At 41.8% G+C, this 13,135-nt stretch overlaps 1 non-coding gene across 1 annotated transcript; it reads right to left on the minus strand.

The window, feature by feature from the left end:
* Positions 1–3,569: 3,569 nt before the first annotated feature.
* On the minus strand, positions 3,570–3,645 carry TRNAT-CGU (transfer RNA threonine (anticodon CGU)). The gene has a single exon. It is a non-coding gene; the product is annotated as a tRNA-Thr (tRNA).
* Positions 3,646–13,135: the final 9,490 nt, after the last annotated feature.

Genomic DNA, 13,135 nt, shown 5'->3' on the forward strand with positions numbered 1-13,135 from the left:
TGAGAACTTTTTTTTATTCTCTGTGACAAGTTTTCAGTATTACTACACTAATAAAGTAGGCTACCAGTTTCCCATGAGACCATAAGTATTCTAAGAGGATTTAACTGCCTGCATTTTGGAATCCCTATAATTCATATAAATCCTCTTAGATTTGTCTTTTAGGTCATTACTGCTATTCTACCAGCCAGGAAAGGCTGCAGCCTCTGTCTGAAGGAGAGGATAGTGAAGAACTGCAGTAGGGAATTCTGCTAAAATAGTATTTGCCTCATTTTGAAAAATTTTATATATAATGTGTCAGGGTACTTTAAACACTGTAAGCCTTTAGTAAAGGTTTTTTGTTTACTTACTGAAGAATCCTACCTTTGAACTGGCCCTAAGGTGAAATTGAGGAACCCTTGACTCCATAATTAAATACATGGTGAATGAGGTCATTATGGCCAGTCCTTTAATTTCATGTTCCAAGTTGTTCCCAAAAACCTAAAAATTTCTCCTGACCAGGCAGTGGCACAGTGGATAGAGCATTGGACTGGGATATGGAGGACCCAGGTTGAGACCTCAAGGTCACTGGCTTGAGCAAGGGGTCACTCGGTCTGCTGTATCCTCCCAGTCAAAGCATATATGAGAAAGCAATCACTGAACAATGAAGGTGCTGAAACGAAGAATTGATGCTTCTCATCTCTCTCCCTTCCTGTCTACCTGTTCCAATCTGTCAAAAAAAAATAAAAACCCCTAAAAATTTTATAGAAATTTTACTCTCACCCTGTCTTTAGACACAATGAGACTGCTCCAGCATATCATAAATGTCCTTCAGTTTTTTCATTCATAGTTCAATGAATCTCTCACCCAAACTAGAGATTCACAGCTTTGGGCATGGCTAGTAATTTACATATTTGTTCCACACATATTATTTATAAGACCTATCTCTTTTTGTTCATAAAACAATCTGTCAACTTTTATTTTCCAATTAATTTATACAGTAATAAGGTCTGCTACAATAAAATATTTTAGGAATTTAATCCAGCCTGCCGTACATACACATTACAAGGAACCCAAATCTACTTATTGACTGGAAGGTAGTGACCCCATGCAAGAGCTTAAAATGTTGGTTTCTTTTCTGAGTCTACAACAGTCTAAAAATGACACTTCCACGTGCGGGTTGGGGAAGAGCTGGATGTTGCCAGAAAAAAGTGCCAGGACAATCTTCCATTTGGGAAAAGAGAAAGAAACATTTGCATGTTTTCTTTAATATACTAGACATTCCTACAAGGTTGACATTTCCAACTCACAAAAGCCATGAGAGATATTATTTTTTAAATTTAACTTCACTTAGGCTCAGTGAAGTTAAATAAGTTGCCAAAGGTCATTTAACTAATAAATGTATGGCTAGTCCAAAATTAGGACTCAGAAATCTTTATGTTAAGAGATTGTGCTTCTCCCAAGCAGAAACAAAGTACTCAAAGCAACTCTTCCTTTTTTTTTTTTTTTTGTATTTTTCTGAAGCTGGAAACGGGGAGGCAGTCAGACAGTCTCCCGCATGCACCCCACTGGGATCCACCTGGCACGCCCACCAGGAGGCGATGCTCTGCCCATCCAGGGTGTCGCTCTGTTGCGACTAGAGCCACTTTAGTGCCTGAGGCAGAGGCCATGGAGCCATCCCCAGTGCCGGGCCATCTTTGCTCCAATGGAGCCTTGGCTGCCGGAGGGGAAGAGAGAGACAGAGAGGAAGGAGAGGGGGAGGGGTGGAGAAGCAGATGGGTGCTTCTCCTGTGTGCCCTGGCCGGGAATCGAACCCAGGACTTCCGCACGCCAGGTCGACGCTCTACCACTGAGCAAACCGGCCTCTTCCTTCTTAACTACACTGCCATTACATTATTTGCTGCTAAGCTGCTACTACTGTTGTTTCATTATTGTTAATATTGTTATTATTTGAATAATTACACTGAGGAACTTTGGATAGACCAGTGGCTCTTTCTCTCTCTTCACATTAAAAAAAAAATACATAGGCAGCTGTAAACACAAATATAAGTTATTGGAAATGCAGAAGCCTATGTCAAAGATGAACCACCTAGGCCTTTGTAGTATTCTTTTGACTGGGTTTATTGGCTTCAAATCTGATCTCCTTTAATAAGTTGTCAGACATTACAGCAATGTGAAGTCTATATGAAAGAAAAAACTCAAGGAAACAAATGAAATGTTTGACACAAAGGGAAATTTTTGGAAACTCATAAATAAAGAAGCACAGACCAACCAAGCTATTTCTGTTAATCAGTTGTTCTTTCTTGTGAAAACATTTGTCCAATGAATCACCTTAGTAATGCTTTTTAAAAATCAGAAATGTGCTGAGCTAACTTTATAGCTGAACTAATAAGGTCAAACATGGTTCTAATTCTTTGCTGACTCAGAGAGATTCTGTTTGGCCAGTGTTACAAATTAGATCACTTTATATGAACACTTAGAGCAAATCTTGACACTCTTAAGCCTCCATCTGTTTAATTAGTTAGAAATTGAGTCCTTTCTTAAGCTTCACCTCCACAAACATTTTGAAGAGTCCTTGGGTCTTATGTGTGTCAATGAATCAGTTTTATTTGCCATTTGTTGGCAAAATGGACAATCCAAATTTACTTCTTTTTTTTTAGATTTGATTTTATTTTTAGACAGAAGAGAGAGAAATAGAGAAGGGGGGGGTAGAAGCTGGAAGCATCAACCCATAGTAGTTGCTTCCTGTATGTGCCTTGACTGTGCCACCACAGGTCAGGCCCAATTTACTTTTAAGGTCAGACACCTTAAGGCAAGGTGCTAGTTGTGGAGAATTTTCCACTGTCCTCAGCTTTCTTTTTTAAACTACATGCAGTGCATTGCAAAAATCTTAAGTGTACAGATTAACAAATGCATGAATCTATTTCATAAGGTAAAGCACCAAAGATCTCTGGTAAAGTACACAATTTATCTATGAGAGATAATACACTAAAGCTATAAGTGTATAGTTCTCCCATAGAGAATTAACCCATCTTATTATGTAGTCACTTGAAGAAATGGGTACAAGGATGGATAGGCTTTGATGAAGCCTTAAGATTGAAGAGTTTGTAGTGAAGATCCTGGAATAACCAGGTGTCAACAGGAGTGTCACCGAGTAAGAGAGTAAACCGAGGAGGACAAATGGAGGAACCATGTGGTAGCTACATTTGATAGGGGAGGTTTCATGAACGAAATAATATTTTAAAAACCAAATTAAAACCCATGTTCACTATTTTCTTTTTATTTTTAGTAATTAATTTTTATTTATTTATTTATTTTTTTCTGAAGCTGGAAACGGGGAGAGACAGTCAGACAGACTTCTGCATGCGCCAGACCGGGTTGCACCCGGCCTTCCCACCAGGGGGCGATGCTCTGCCCCTCCAGGGCGTCGCTCTGCCGCGACCAGAGCCACTCTAGTGCCTGGGGCAGAGGCCAAGGAGCCATCCCCAGCGCCCGGGCCATCTTTGCTCCAATGGAGCCTTGGCTGCGGGAGGGGAAGAGAGAGACAGAGAGGAAGGGGGGGGGTGGAGAAGCAAATGGGCGCTTCTCCTATGTGCCCTGGCCTGGAATCGAACCCGGGTCCCCCGCACACGAGGCCGACGCTCTACCGCTGAGCCAACCGGCCAGGGCCTAGTAATTAATTTTAAGTACTAAATGGCTATATGCTCTTTAGAAAAAGTTAGACAGTACTAATGAATTAAAAGTGATTCTCAGACATTAGCTCTAATCATAATCCCTTCTCGAGGTTACTACTACTACTAGTCAGATGTTTATCTTTTAGAGTACATCACATTTGTGTTTATATGATATCATCTGTAGGTTTACAGAGTACACATAATATACCTATAGATACCTGTAGATGTAGATATGTAATATTTTTCTTTGCTTTATTATAGATTTATACAAATGAAAAGACACTGGTAAGGGAAAGCAGAGAAAACATGAGTCAGTGGGAGCAGATACAGTTTTCTTGGGCTACAGTGAAGCAGGCTCATCCTGTTTATTAAAAGCAATCTTCCCTGTGTCACTCAAGCCAAAGTTCTCTGCAGTACAATTACCCTGCTCCAGTTCACCAGAGACAGAGGCACACTCAGGGTATCTGATTCCGGGGTCTGTGGTTAGGGCACATCGAGAAGAGAGAGAGATAGGAAGCCCTGCGAGCAGCTGCTCAGCCGGGCCTCCGGGGACGGAAGCTTCCGCTGAGCACAATTCCAGTGGTCTGCCAGCCTCCCTGCAGCCCAGCCAGCCTCCCTGCAGCCCAGCCGCAGCTCCAGGTGATGTCCTTTCAGGAGCTGGTGTCAGTTGCTTCCTGCCCCAGGGTTTTGCTTCAGCAGTTCCTCCTCTGGTAGCTTCTCTGGCTCCTGTGGTCAATGACTACGTCTGCATTCTCGGCTACAGTACAAGTCTTGTTTATTCTTGGAATCTATGCCTCTTGCTTTTCACTTACAGCAGTTTTTTTGTGTGCTTCTCTTCTGCATCACTGTGTCCATATCTGAATGTATCCTATTCAGAAGCCTGTAGGAGGGTCTCCGATTGGCTGAGTTGTCACCATCTATTGTAGACCACCCTTGCTTGAGCAGAACTCTGATTCCCAACGCGTTTAGTGAGTATTGTCTAGAAAATAAATAGCTGCTTTATGTTAGATACTGGTTCCTGGTATGGTCAGTATACAAAGATGGTGATATGTTAAAAACCTTCAGCTCTTTGTCTTAAGTGTACTTCTGTTAGACAGAACTCTACACCCTACCATTTCGTGTTGCATCAATTAATTTTTTTGACTTTTTATTGAATTTATTGAGGTGACATTGGTTAATAAAATTATATTTTGGGTGTACAATTCTATAATACATCAGCTATATATTGTACTGTGTATTCACCACCCCAAGGCATTAATTCATTTTTCTTTAAGACTATAGTTATATTACTTTATCTCATTTATTCTATATTTATAAGGCTTTCATATGGAACAGTGCTGCAAATATAAATAGACAAACAATAGATTTCAATAGAAGATATTTGAAAATTATTAATCTTGGGTTACAACAAAATGATAGATTGTATGTTAAAACACTTTTAATAAACATATGTGTGAAAACTTTATCTAAAACACAACTGGAAAGTCAGCATAAAAACTCAAATAGTGGCCGTATAAGATAATCTTTTATACAGTATTGATGTATTAATAGATTCTATAATACAAGCAAAAAGTATACTTTTTAAAAATGTGAGTGTTATTTAATCTATATTAATTTGACATAATATTTTATGTTAAACTAATGTTATAAGCAAAAAAAAGGCAAGAAACAAAATTCAGTGTACATAAAGCCTTTGAAATCATGAAAAGTACTAGAAAAGTTAAGAAAAAAAAATTGTTTTCATGAAACATGTATAATTGATACTAAATAACTGACAGAATGTATTGATACTGATGTCAACTTGTCTACAGGAAAAACACTAGAAATATTAAGGAGATTTATCTTGACTGTAAATTGCAGTCTGTTTCATCTACGAGCCAAAATTAAATTCCTAAATCAATTATATACACTATAACAGCACTATTTTTTTTAAAAGTCACTATATCAAAAGAACATGATGGCCTTTCTAATGCCAGACGACCGAAGTAATTTGCAGAACTATTGTAACTACGCCATATTTCCAATTAAAATAAAATGCCGACCACAGTAAGGAATGTGATATTGATAAGTAGTGACATGTAAATTTTTTCTTAAAATGTATTTAGTCCCTTTGTAATACAGCAAATTTTCAGAGATAATATCAATATATTCAATGCTCTTCTGAAAACTTCATTTTAACGTTACAGAACTTTGCCAAAATTGGTCAGCAGTGAAGATTGTGACCCCTCAAAATTAAAATTTGGCAAACGTGACATGATGTTTACAATGTCATATAAATGTCTAATCTGGCCCTGGCCGGTTGGCTCAGCAGTAGAGCGTCAGCCTAGCGTGCGGAGGACCCGGGTTCGATTCCCGGCCAGGGCACACAGGAGAAGCGCCCATTTGCTTCTCCACCCCTCCCCCTCTCCTTCCTCTCTGTCTCTCTCTTCCCCTCCCGCAGCCAAGGCTCCATTGGAGCAAAAGATGGCCCGGGCGCTGGGGATGGCTCTATGGCCTCTGCCTCAGGCGCTAGAGTGGCTCTGGTCGCAACATGGCGAGGCCCAGGATGGGTAGAGCATCGCCCCCTGGTGGGCAGAGCATTGCCCCCTTGTGGGCGTGCCGGGTGGATCCCGGTCGGGTGCATGTGGGAGTCTGTCTGACTGTCTCTCCCTGTTTCCAGCTTCAGAAAAATGCAAAAAAAAAAAAAAAAATTAAAAATTAAATAAATAAATAAATAAATAAATGTCTAATCTAACAACCATTTCTGTAGAAAAAAGATATCGGAGCAAGGAAATGGTGAAACTATCAAAATGAGTTTTCTTTCTATGAAAGGAATATTGTGATAATTTTATTTCTTAAATAATTTTTTTATTTTTCAATTACAGTTAACATAAAATACTATATTAATTTCAGGTGTATAACCCAATGATTAGAAACTATATAACTTAGTAAGTCTTGTAACCATCTGACACCATACCTAGTTGTTAGATATTATTGGCTATTTTCCCTGTGCTGTACTTTACATCCCCGTGACTGTTCTGTAACAACCGAGTTGTACTTCTTAATCCCTTCACCTTTCTTACCTATTCCCACAACCATCCTCCCATCTGGCAACCATCAAAATGTTCTCTTATCTATGAGCCGGTTTCTCTTCTGCTTGCTTATTTTTTTTTAGATTCAATTGTTGGTAGATATGAATTAATGCCATTTTATTCATATTTTTTATCTTTTTCTTCTTCTTAAAGAAGACCCTTTAACATTTCATATAATACTGGTTTGGTGGTGACCAACTCTAACTTTTTCTTGTCTTGGAAGCTCTTTATATTGATATGTACTTTAATTCTAAATGATAGCTTTGTTGTAGGGCCTTGGTTTTTTTGTTTCTTCATTTTGTTTTGTTTTTTGAGAGAGAGAGAGAAAGAGAAAGGGAAAGAGATGAGAAGCACCAACTCATAGTTGTGGCACTTTAGTTGTTCATTTGATTGCTTCTCATATATGTCTTGACCAGGGGGCTCCAGCTGAGCCAGTGACTTTTTGTTCAAGGCAATGATCTTGGGCTCAAACCAGTGACCGTTGATCATGTAGATGATCCCACAGTCAACCAGGCTGCCCTGTGCTTAAGCTGGTGAGCCTGCACTCAAGCTGGTGACCTTGGGATTTTGAACCTGGGACCTCAATATCTTAGGTTGATCTCTATCCACTGCACTGCCATTGGTAAAGCAGTAGGTCCTTGTTTTTCATTACTTTGAATATTTCTTGCCACTCCCTTCTGGCCTGGAAAGTTTCTGTTGAGAAATCAGCTGACAGTCTTATTGAAACTCTGATGTTGGTACCTGTTTTTCTCTTTCTGCTTTTGAATTTCTTTTTGTCTTTAACTTTTTGTATTTTAATTATGATGAGTCTTGGTAAGGACTTCTTTGGAATCATCTTGTTTGGGTCTCTGTTCTTCCTGGACTTGTATGTCCATTTCCTTCAGCAGGTTAAGGATGTGTTGTGTCATTATTTTTTCAAATAGGTTTTCAATTTCTTGCTGTGTCTCTTCTCCTTTCCAACATCCCCATGATGTGAATGTTGGTGCGCCTGAAGTTGTCCCAGAGGCTCCTTACACTACTTTTATTTTTTGAATTCTTTTTTATTTTTGCTGGTCTGATAGGGTATTTTTTACTTTCTTATATTCCAAATTATTGATCTTTGGTTTGTTCTCCTCTGCTGTTGATTCTCTGTAAATTTTTCTTTGTTTCAGTTAGTATATCTTTTATTTCTGTCTGGTTATTTTTTTTATAGTTTCTGTGTCCCTTTCTGTGTTTATTTCTTTGTTGAGTTCTCACCAAGTTCCTTGAGCATCCTTATAACCAGTATTTTAACTCTGTATCTGGTAAATTGTTTGCTTCCATTTTGTTTGGTTCTTTTTCAGGAGATTTCTCCTGTTTTTTCATTTGGGGAATGTTTCTTTGTATCCATATCTTAGTTATTTCCTTGTGTTTGTTTTTATGTATTATATAGAGCTACCACATCTCTCAGACTTGGTAGCATGGCCCTGGTCCCTGGACTTGGGCGCTGCAGGTGAGTCCTGTGTGGGCTGTGTGCGCTGTCTTGTTGTGGCTGAGCCTTGGTTGCTGTTGATGTCACTGGGAGAAATTGATTGCCAGGCCAGTCAGCTGTGAGGACTGGCTGTGACTACAGAAGAGGAGCTGCTGTGCGAGAGTCAACCCTACAGAGCAAGACTTGCTTCAAAGGGGCTTTGATGCTGAGTTCACTTCTTGAGTGTGTCGCTTATGGAGGTGGTAAGGTTGTACTCCAATGTGGTCTAAAGCTGTCTACTGGGTGCACTGGCTCTGGGGCCTCCTGGGAGATGCAAGGTCAGCCGTTGCCTGTGCCCTGCCCGGGGCCACCAGGCATGAGCCAGATGATGTGCAGATGGCTGCTACTTGTGCTGGGCTAGGAGGTGCACAGGATAGGCCACGCTCTGAACCAAGGCCGGCCGCCACTACTGCCAGGCCTGGGGTCACTTATAAGAGGCACGGGGTACACAGAACTCAGATCCTGCTTGTCTGAAAGGTTTTAGGAAAGTCCAGGGCATGAACTAAAACATGGTATTTGTATGGAAAAGCCACTGGAAACATTTTGAGAAGGCCATAAAGCTGGGTGGAGTGAGGTCTCAGGGAATCATCTGGCGAGGTGAACAGTCTGAGCCAGATTGATGAAAGCTCAAATATGGCACATTTTTGCTGGCTCTGTGAGAGTGGGGAGGAGGGAAGTGTCTCAGAAAATGAGCAATGGCCCCAGCCAGCACTTTTGTCTATCAGAAAACTGCCCTCCTGCTCTTACTTTGGTGCCCCACATGCCAGTTCCTCCCAGAATGTCTCTTGTCCCTTTCAAGCTGCTGCCCCAGGGTTGGAACTCAGAGGGAGTGAGTCCAAGGAAGTCCACATGTGGGCCCTTTAAGAGGAGCCGCCTGGGACTCCTGCAGCCCTCCATCTCAGCTACAATCCCTGCTGGTCTTTACAGTCAGAAGTTATGTGGACTTCTCTTTCAGGCACTGGAACTCAGGGCTGGAAGGTCTGGTGTGGGGCTAAGACCCCTCGCTCCTCAGAGGGGACCTCTGCAGCCAGGGTAGCCCTTCCAACTTTAAACGGCCACACGTGGGCGTGGGACCAGCCTGGTCGCATCGCCGCTCCTTCTACCAGTGTCCATGTGGCTTCTTCTCTAAATCCTAGTTGTAGGACTTTCCTTCAGCTAGACTTTAGATGGTTCTCAGTGATGGTTTTTCTGCAGTTTAGTTATAATTTTGATGTGGTTATGGGAGGAATCAAGCATCACATTTACCTACACTATCTTCTTGACCAGAAGTCTGTGATAATTTTATAATAAATTATTATATTTCAGTGACTTTGAGTCCTTCATTACTGCAAATAAAATTTAGACTTTATGTTAATTAACTTTATTTACATAAAACATACAGAATGACTTTATTTTTTTTTGTAATTATTACCATCTCTTTCTCCACTTTTCTATCCCCACCCTCATGTCCATATCCATGCCAACTCCAACTTAATTCTTTCATACAAACAAAATAGGGTAGGGGTTTCTTCAGCGAAATTCCTAGAGAAAAAGGATGCTTAAGAATAGGGCTGTGTTTGTTGAGAGCTAAAGAGCACATCCCCTGAAATCAGAGCCATGACTTTTTCCCCCAAAAAAATTGGCAATAGGGACAGGAAAATACTGTTTTGTCTTTCTATTCTGATATAAAAAGCACTATAGGTTATTCTGCAACAAAAATACAGTATTAAACTCCTCTCCTTACCAAAAAGTGTCATCAAAATGACAGAAAAAAATATAAGAATATGATAAAGAAAGGTACCATCAATGGGACAGAAGTTTCTAGAACTTCCTGAAAGACAGAATTCAGATGGGCTTTTATTGATGAAGCACTTAGTAAAGAGAAGCCACAAATCAAAATAGGTGCAGCTATGAAAGAAGACAATTACAGAGACTGGAGTTATTTTTCCTAATAGTGCCCTTGGTGAACTCACAAGTTCCAGACTCTCTGGGAGGGTTTAGGTACGGCCACAAGGTCCGGAAAGAACCTGGCTCGGGGCAGGCTCCTCCTCGCACTTGTCCACTACCCCAAGAGACTGAGTATACAGTAGACAATGACCAAATCATATATATATATATTTTTTTGTATTTTTCTGAAGCTGGAAACGGGGAGAGACAGTCAGACAGACTCCCGCATGCGCCCGACTGGGATCCACCCGGCACGCCCACCAGGGGCGATGCTCTGCCCACCAGGGGGCGATGCTCTGCCCCTCTGGGGCGTCGCTCTGCCGCGACCAGAGCCACTGTAGCGCCTGGGGCAGAGTCCAAGGAGCCATCCCCAGCGCCCGGGCCATTTTTGCTCCAATGGAGCCTTGGCTGCGGGAGGGGAAGAGGGGAAGAGAGAGACAGAGAGGAAGGAGGGGGGTTGGAGAAGCAAATGGGCGCTTCTCCTATGTGCCCTGGCCGGGAATCGAACCCGGGTCCCTCGCATGCCAGGCCGACGCTCTACCGCTGAGCCAACTGGCCAGGGCCCAAATCATATTTTAAAAAAGAATTCTGACCTAAAACCTGCAGCAACCTGTCCAAGATGCTAACCCCTTTATCTACAGTCACTAGCCCAGGAAGCCAGTCAGCTAACGGTCAGAGTTGGAGGAAGTCAGACTGCTATCTCTTAGTAATAGGATAGGAAGCTGAACATTAACTTCTGTAGCAAGTCAGCTTCAAATGGCCAAGACTGACAGCTTCCCTAACTTTTCTCCCTGCTTCTAACTTAAGACCAACCAGAGAAAGCCAAATATGTACCCCAACCGATCACTTAGGATGCCCCCCTTCTAGTTAGTTCACTGTAAAAAACCCCAATTAGGGCATATCTAAACCCTTCTTTTTTTTCTGTTATAAAGCTTTCCCACTCCTCTGCCTGCCGTATGTTCTGCCAAAGCACCTGGGACAGGAGCTGACTGCCTCATAGCTCTGGATGAATAGCCTTTGCACCCTGGTCAGGGAACTCAAGTGGTTAGTGCACCCTCTCAATATCCCAAAGTTCAATCCAAGCCAATGTTTCTCTCTCTATCTCTTCTTATCTCTCTAAAATCAATCGATAAAAATTTTTGAATAGCCTTTGCTTTTCTCATTTGGTTGGTTTTCATTTATTTCCACAGCCCAAAAGCAGGTTTTTTTGTGTGTTTTTTTTTGTGACAGAGACAGAGAGAGTCAGATAGAGACAGACAGACAGGATGGGAGAGATGAGAAGCATCAATTCTTCATTGCGGCACCTTCGTTTCTCATTGATTGCTTTCTCATGTGCCTTGACTGGGGAGCTACAGCAGACCAAGTGACCCCTTGCTCAAGCCAGCGACCTCGGGCTCAAGCTGTAGAGCCTTGCTCAAACCAGATAAGCCCGTGATCAAACTGGCAACCTCGGGGTTTCGAACCTGGGTCCTGTGCATCCCAGTCAGATACTTTATCCACTGCACCACCTCCTGATCAGGCCAAAAGCAGCTTTCTAAGATAAGTGGGTGCCTGCTTCATAGAGCTCGCATGGCAGCTAAGAGTTGTAGATGGAACCCAAGTTAACTTCCGACTCTACCACAAGCTCAGTGAAAATAAAAGTGAAGATAGCTTCATCTAATAATAGATTACAGAGATGTCTTTCTTTGGCAACTGTGAGGGCTTCAGCCCACCTGCTTACTATCCAAAAGACATCATAAAGGGTTTCTGGATGTCTGCTCAGCCTGTCCATCACCCATATAGTAGTAGAATTGGCCCAGAGCACACAGGAGAAGCGTCTGTCTGCTCCTTCACCTCCCCTCTTGCTTCTCTCTCTCTCGCTCTCCACACACACACACACACACACACACACACACACACACACACACATCTCCCTCCTGCAGCCATGGCTTGATTGGAGCAAGTTGGCCCCAGGCACTAAGAATGGCTCCATGGCCTCTGCCTTAGGCACTAAACAACGGCTCTGAGTTGCAGTGGAGCAATGCCCCAGATGGGCAGATCATCACCTTCTAGTGGGCTTGCTGGGTAGATCCCGGTCAGGGCACATTGGGAGTCTGTCTCTGCCTCCCCTCTTCTCATTGAATAATAAAACAACAACAAAAAAACATATCTACAAAGTGTCTGAGACTGTGCTATTTATCAATATTAATCAGCAAATTTTTTAATTTATAAAAATTGATAGATAACCAACATTATCAGGCAGTTGAAGAAACACATAGGATTTTTTTTAGCATTTACTGTGAGGATTAAATAAGACAACATGCTTGAAGTGCTTAGTGTAAGATCTGGTGTTTGGTAAATTCTCTAAGTAGTAAGTAATTTTTACTTATTTTTTTTAATTCATTTTAGAGAGGAGAGAGAGAGAGAGAGAGACAAAGAGAGACAGGGGGGAGGAGCTGGAAGCATCAACTCCCATATGTGCCTTGACCAGGCAAGCCCAGGGTTTCGAACCGGCGACCTCAGCATTTCCAGGTCAACGCTTTATCCACTGTGCCACCACAGGTCAGGCGTAATTTTTACTTTTAATAACTAAATGTAATGTCTGTGAAATAGTCAATAGAGACCCTCAGATTTTATTTATATAATCATTCTTACATAAATTCAACAAATTAAAAAAAAATTCCTCCTATATGGTCGGTGCTGGGGGTATAACAATGGTGACAGAAAGACCTGCCTTGCAGAAGTATACGTGTTAGAACAGAGACATACTACCAACAAATAAACAGATAATACCAGGGAGGAATACATGCTCCAAATTAACATAGAGCTGGTTCAGGGATGCAAGTAACAGGATGAGGTAACTCGCATGTGTGTGGAAGGCCTGGCTGTGGAAGTCACATATGAGCAGTGGTGTGAATGGTGTGAGCCAGCATACCATTGCACCACCTGGAGAGAGAGTATTCAGGTGGGTAAAACATCAACTACAAAGGCTCTGAGGGGTGATAAACTCAGAATGTTCA

This window comes from Saccopteryx leptura, chromosome 3, assembly GCF_036850995.1.
Source record: "Saccopteryx leptura isolate mSacLep1 chromosome 3, mSacLep1_pri_phased_curated, whole genome shotgun sequence".
NCBI classification, from domain to species: Eukaryota; Metazoa; Chordata; class Mammalia; order Chiroptera; family Emballonuridae; genus Saccopteryx; species Saccopteryx leptura.